Below are 6,851 nucleotides of genomic sequence, written 5' to 3' on the forward strand. Positions count from 1 at the left end.
CGCGGCTTGCTGTAGGCCTGCGGCCCCCGTGCCCCGCAGTGCCGGCCCGGTAACTGGAGGGACCGCGCTGACGCCTCACAGCCGCGTCGTTCCTCGCAATGCCTTTGGGCGTTGCTCGGAGCAAGGAGTTGAGGATTAACCTGCAGTTCATTGAATACCTGCCTAAAATCACGCCCAAGGTGTGGTTTAACCTTGTCCGAGGTTTGGTACCTTGGGTCTTGCCTTTCTCTCCTAGCACCGAGTCGCTGGTTTTGTCACGTCGACCGAAGTGCTGCGGTGACGCGCAGGCTCACGTTGAAAGTCTCTCAACCAGCCTAAAGTTTGCCTTGCAGTCGTGTCTGGAGGTTTCAGTCACAAGAGGCTGATGTGATGTGGGGGACATGGTCTCAACGGGCGCTTTTGCACTGTCAGTGTCAGGCTGAAAGAGCTCTAGTACTCGATGCTAGCTTTCAAATCCATGTTGGCCCTTTTTCCTTGAGCGTGAGCTGCAAGGAGCTCAGCGGCAACGGCATTTAGGTCAGCGGTTTGCTTCAGCTGCGTCAGGGCTCTCAGCATGGACTAAGCCAGCCTGGTCCCTGGGGCTGGAGGATGGAATGAGTCAGGAAATTGTTCTAGTGATAGCACAAAAAAAAATGCTTTCCCTCTTACTGTCTACCTCTGCTTTGCTGACACATTACTCTTGGTCGTGTTTTGTAAAAGCGCGTAGCATTGTATGGTTTACATCGTGACATAATCCAGTAGTTAGGAGGGCTGCATTGTAACATCCACAACCTAGGGTTTTTTCGGTAGTTACTCCTTTAATTTGTACAGCATTTTTTTAGACGTTTGAATTAGTGTTTGAGGTTATTTCGTTCATTTGGAGGAAGTTGTTTGCCTGACTGAAGAAAGACTGTAATGTAACTTGGGAGGAGTACTTTTAGTAGATTGATTCTGGTGTTTTATTTATTAGTGCTTTCATTGTGGAGAATGTGTTTTCTTCTGTGTAGTTTAATGGTTTTAGGTATGCCGAGTAGAAGGAAGTGATTAAATCTACAGCCATTGAGACTGCTGTTTCTACATACACAGCCGAATGCAGTGTGTGTATCTCATCTGGTTTTCAGTTGCTCTATTTGATTCTTAAAACTGGCTGAATAATGCAATCCACTAAATAATGTTGCTAAGTAGTTTCATTAGATAGTTGTATATATGCAAGGAATTTTTTCTCATGGCGTCTTAAGACTCTCTTGAATACTGTGATTTCAGCCCTAGTAATACTTGTAAGTATTTAATACCTGTAAGTATATAGTATACCTATAAGTATAGGTGAAATAGTGTTTGGATGCATGAAAATTAATATATGCTCTGTTTATTAATGCCAATAATGAATTTGTAGCTGATTTTCATTGAAGTTTTTAATTTTCCCAGTGGTGACCAGGGTCTGTTGGTTTGAGCTTCTGCCAAACATAAGCTTTTGTTTCAAGTGTATACTGCTTAAGAGATGATGTGGTAAAAAGGAGTTTACTTGTATGTGTGTGTTTGTGCTCTAAAATGGTTAAATAGACCATTTCCTCCCTTCCCCTTCCTTCTCTCCCACCAGCCTTTTTGGTAAGTTAACTTTTACAGGGGTGTATAGCAATAGGAAAAGAGTTAAAGGTTATAAACTACAAGAGGGTAGATTCAGACTACATCTAAGGCAGACATTTTTTACAGTGAAGGTGGTAAAACCCTGGTACAGGTTGCCCAGAGAGGTAGATGGCCCATCCATGGAAACATTCAGGGTCAGGTTGGTTGGAGCTCTTAAAGATGTCCCTGCTTACTGCAGGGTGGTTGGACTAAAAGGACTTTTAAAGGTCTCTTCCAGCCCAAACAATTCTGTGATGTCAGGTATTTTCTACATACTGTTAAGTACCTCCGTATAATTTACTGGTAATCCTCCTGTTTTCCTCCCTGACATTCACGTTGAATAAAGGAAAGCATGGGCTAAAGAATCCAGACCCAAGTTTTTCCATGTGCTTGACAAATTGTCTGTTGGTGATTAGAAGAAACTGACGTTTTTCATGTCACAATATAACATAGCTTCATTTGGCCTGAACTAAACAGTCCTAAAGTAATAATTACTATGTGATGCAAGCTCCAGAGTCCCCAGGAATTGGTTTGAATGTTCCAGATCTGGACTGTTAGTGACCTGCGATCTACTTGTATATCCCTTGTAGCCAGGAAGGGGTTGGTCTCTTCTCTCTAGCAACCAGCACCAGAGCAATAGGACACAGTCTCAAGCTGCGCCAGGGGAAGTTTAGACTCGAGGTGAGGAGAAAGTTCTTCACTGAGAGAGTCATTTATCATTGGAATGGGCTGCCCAGGGAGGTGGTGGAGTCACCATCCCTGGAGGTGTTCAAGAGGGGATTGGACGTGGCACGTGGCGCCATGGTCTAGTCATGAGGTCTGTGGTGACAGGTTGGACTCGATGATCGTTGAGGTCTCTTCCAACCTTGGTGATGCTGTGATAGTTAGACTGCTGTTTGCTCAAGCATTGTTTTCCCTGGTATGTTGTGTCAGTATGACTAGCTTTGAGTTAAATTTAACAACATATGAGCACATGGCTTATTTCTGGTTTTAATTACTTCCATCTTTTTTTCTTAACATAGAGGGAGTGGAAAGGTTTTCTGATACAGTTTTTGAAGATGCTTTGTCCAAGTGAACATACATAGCTGACTTAATTTTCTGAATCAGAGTATCCTCTTGCTCCACTCTGTTTTCAAGCATAATTTGCCAACTTCATAATTATGTTGACAGTAAAGACTTTTAAACAAGTTGAATATTAATTCATTTTACTTTCTAATACATCTTTTAGAAATATTGTAATAATTGGGCTCTTTCCATGACTGAAGCCTCTTGGCATGTACTTCAAGCATGTAGTGCAACAAGAAAACCCTTTCCAGTCTGTATATGCAGACACAGAGGAGAAAAATTACTCACATGGAGGGTCCCTCCAGTCCCCAAGGTGATCTCTAAAATGAATGGTATTTAAACACTTAAGGTATTAGTAAAGACATTAAGCTTGATATCTATGTTGTTTTCAAAGGTAGTAGATTGGTATTGGGAATCGTTATCTAGAAAATAACTATGAATGTGGGGGAAATAATATTCAGGGCATATATTTAGAAGATTGTAGTCAGGCTGAGAACATATCCTATTCATGTGTGTCTTCTAAAAATATTTCCCCATGCAAATTGCACACCCGATGGCTGCCTGCTTCTAAGCAGATTGTCGCTGCGTGATGGTCCCTGAGAAGCTGAGTATGGAGTGGGAGATACCTACTGAAAACTTGTGCTCTGAAGGTCTTGTTTTTCAGGATTTATGCTTGCTGGCTTCCCTCCTCCTTTTTCTAGAAACTAACAAAAGGCCAGTAACTTTTAAACTTGCAAAGTGCCATTTTGAAAATGAGGTTGTGGACAGACAGAGGTTGGCCTCTTCTCCCAGGCAACCAGCACCAGAACAAGAGGACACAGTCTCAAGCTGCGCCAGGGGAAGTTTAGACTGGATGTTAGGAGGAAGTTCTTCATAGAGTGATTGCCCATTGGAATGTGCCACCTGGGGAGGTGGTGGAGTTTCCATCATCGGAGGTGTTTAGGAGGAGATTTAATGGGGTTCTTGGTTGCATAGTTTAGTTGATCAGGTGGGTTGGATTGGTTGATGGGTTGGACGCGATGATCTTGAAGGTCTCTTCCAACCTGGTCTGGTCTATTCTATTCTAAAGTAAATAATCAATTTTAAGTTTAACTCTCTTTCCCTGCTTAATGCTTAAATGCATCATGTAGTTAACAATAGAATATTAAATACAGGGAGGTTATTATTATTGTCCAGGGAGGTTGTGGAGTCTCCTTCTCTGGAGACATTCAACACCCATCTGGATGTGTTCTGTGTGACCTGTGCTGGACTCTATGGTCATGCTCTGGTGGGGGGTTGGACTCGATGATCCTTGGAGGTCTCTTCCAACCCCTAACATTCTGTGAAAACAAAAAGGCTTAGTCACAATAATCTCATCTTTGATAATTTTTGTATATGTGAAGTCAAGGTTACTGTGATTGTAAAATATCTTGCATTTCATAACTAAGTCCACAAAGTTCTAAAATTACTGATTTTCATGTGTACATTTAGTGTCCTTTGGATAGGGCATCATACTATTTTAACCAAAACCAGGGAGATGATTTTTGAGACAAAGGGTGTAAAATCAGAAGCTAAAACATAAGGCCAGGTTCTTTTTTTTGTCAGGTACTACCTGTTTATACCCATTCTTCTGTAGCAAAAACCTCTTAAAAGGTATTTTTCACTTTTTCTGAAACTAAATGCTGTGTTGTTTCCCTGCTATGATACCTGTAGTCTTGCCAGAGCTGGTGAAATCTATTCGCTGCTCTGAGTTAAAGGTAAACTTATTTTGCTTGGTTCTTAAGAGTGGCTCTTACTTTGTTACCCTTAACAGAAGCATATACTTTGCTTTGTAGCAGAGAGAGAAACTGAACACCTTAGGCCTGATGCAGTGTTGTCAGAAATCATTGTAAAGATTTCCATTTGGGAATTGCAGCTGGCCTTCAAAATATTCTTTCAATAATTTTACCACCCTGTCCTACAGCCTGTAGGCTTCTGACCCCATTCCAGTAGGGAAGAATAGCTACAACTTAGTAGCTTTTGTGTTCTCAGAAATGAGTTATTCTTTTCAGGAATGTTTCAAGTGGGAAAGTATTGATGATTAAATGTTGTTTCAGAAACCCATGTAAAGATGGGTGATGTTTGCCACAATCATAGTTGCTGTGTTGAGCACTTGTGTCTGTAGGGTTATTCCAGGAGTCAGGTTATGTTCTTGTGGCATTGTGGTGTTGCATTGCTACCCCTAGTGCATGTCAATAGGAATAAAAAAGACATTTTAATGTTGATAGAAAAACTGAATAGGTCCTAGCATGATGTGATATAACAACAGTCAAAATCAGTGTCTCGGTGAGGGCAAAGATCTTTGCCAGTGTGATTATGGCAGTAAGGACTTCAAAATCTGACATGAACGTTTGGAGATGCATTGTTTAAAGAACATACAAAATAAAAAGGATTAGAGCAAGCAAAGTGTTTTGAGATTAATTGGACAAATCACAGCTAGTATTTGATAGTCAAATATGGTATGTTTGGTATGTTTTTTCTTTAACTGGGGTTGCTTGTTAGTGCCAGGTTGTATTTGACTCTCCTTTTTGTTTGGATTCTATACTGGCTTTCTATTCTGCATGAAAGTCTGAGGTTTCTAAGGTGTTTGTTTGCTTTTGTTTTATTCTTGGTTGTGATTATAGTTTTAAGTGCATAGCATAGCACTTTAGTTTTGAGACTGGTGATTTTTAGCAATAGCAGCTGAAGGCAGTGTTTTATAGGAAAAGTTGGATGATGTACAATGTGCTGTTTCTCTTCTGTATGTATTTGTAAGAGGGAGATCAACTCCAGATTATATCCATGCATGTGTACAATACTTGATGTTACACATGACTCTTTAAAAAGGATCTAATTGTTTCATTCTGGTTTCAGAGCAACTTTGAAGGTTGGCCATTTTGTTTTCTTGAAAATAAGCTATGATCAAACATACTAATTACAGTTGAACCTTTGTCACTCCTGGAAAAAGTTTCTACATATCTTGCCTGCAGAATTTGCTTCAGATGTTACTAGAAGGAAGACTATGAAATAACACACTCTGTCCAAGAAATTAACTGGTTCTTCTTATACTTTACAATATGGCATTTGTTCCAGTTTTTGGTACTTTCAAAAGGACGAGTCTCCTCAGTTAAACAGACTGGTAAGATGGCAAGCCATACTGAGAAAGAAAGAACAACTGTATTTCCTGAGAAGTTTAAAAGTGGTAAGATTATTCATTCTTATTTCCCTAGTTAAACTTACACTGACATATAGCTACCTATCCACTAGAGACTGTCCCTCTGGTACTTCTGCATGCTTGAGTCTAAATTGTAGCACCAGTATCTTGTGGTCTTTTGTTGTTTAGTCTTGGTTTTGTTTGATTTTGTTTGTTTGGGTTTTTTCCTCTTTTAACAATCCTGTTTAGGAAAACATCCTATGTAAATGTGCTGGTACTATTACTATGCAGAGCTACAGGCTGGGGTTGGAGTGGCTGGAGAGCTCCCAAACAGACAGGGACCTGGGGGTACTGATCGACAGCTGCCTGAATATGAGCCAGCAGTGTGCCCAGGTGGCCAAGAGGGCCAATGGCATCCTGGCCTGCATTAGGAATAGTGTGGCCAGCAGGAGCAGGGAAGTCATTGTGCCCCTGTACTCTGCGTTGGTTAGGCCACACCTTGAGTCCTGTGTCCAGTTCTGGGCCCCTCAGTTTGAGAAGGACATTGAGACACCTGAACGTGTCCAGAGAAGGGCAACAAGGCTGGGGCGAGGCCTTGAGCACAAGCCCTATGAGGAGAGGCTGAGGGAGCTGGGATTGTTTAGCCTGGAGAGGAGGAGGCTCAGGGGAGACCTCATTGCCCTCTACAACTACCTGAAAGGTGGTTGTAGCCAGGAAGGGGTTGGCCTCTTCTCCCAGGCAACCAGCACCAGAACAAGGGGACACAGTCTCAAGCTGCGCCAGGGGAGGATTAGACTCGAGGTGAGGAGGAAGTTCTTCACCGAGAGTCATTCATCATTGGAATGTGCTGCCCAGGGAGGTGGTGGAGTCACCGTCCCTGGAGGTGTTCAAGGGGAGATTGGACGTGGCACTTGGTGCCATGGTCTAGTCATGGGGTCTGTGTTGATAGGTTGGGCTCGATGATCCTCGAGGTCTCTTCCAACCTTAGTGATACTATGATACTGTGATTACAGCCGCTGACACTAGGCATGAG

Source organism: Melanerpes formicivorus, unplaced genomic scaffold, assembly GCF_026170545.1.
Source record: "Melanerpes formicivorus ecotype bairdi unplaced genomic scaffold, bMelFor1.0.p_v2 SCAF_1, whole genome shotgun sequence".
Lineage (NCBI taxonomy): Eukaryota > Metazoa > Chordata > Aves > Piciformes > Picidae > Melanerpes > Melanerpes formicivorus.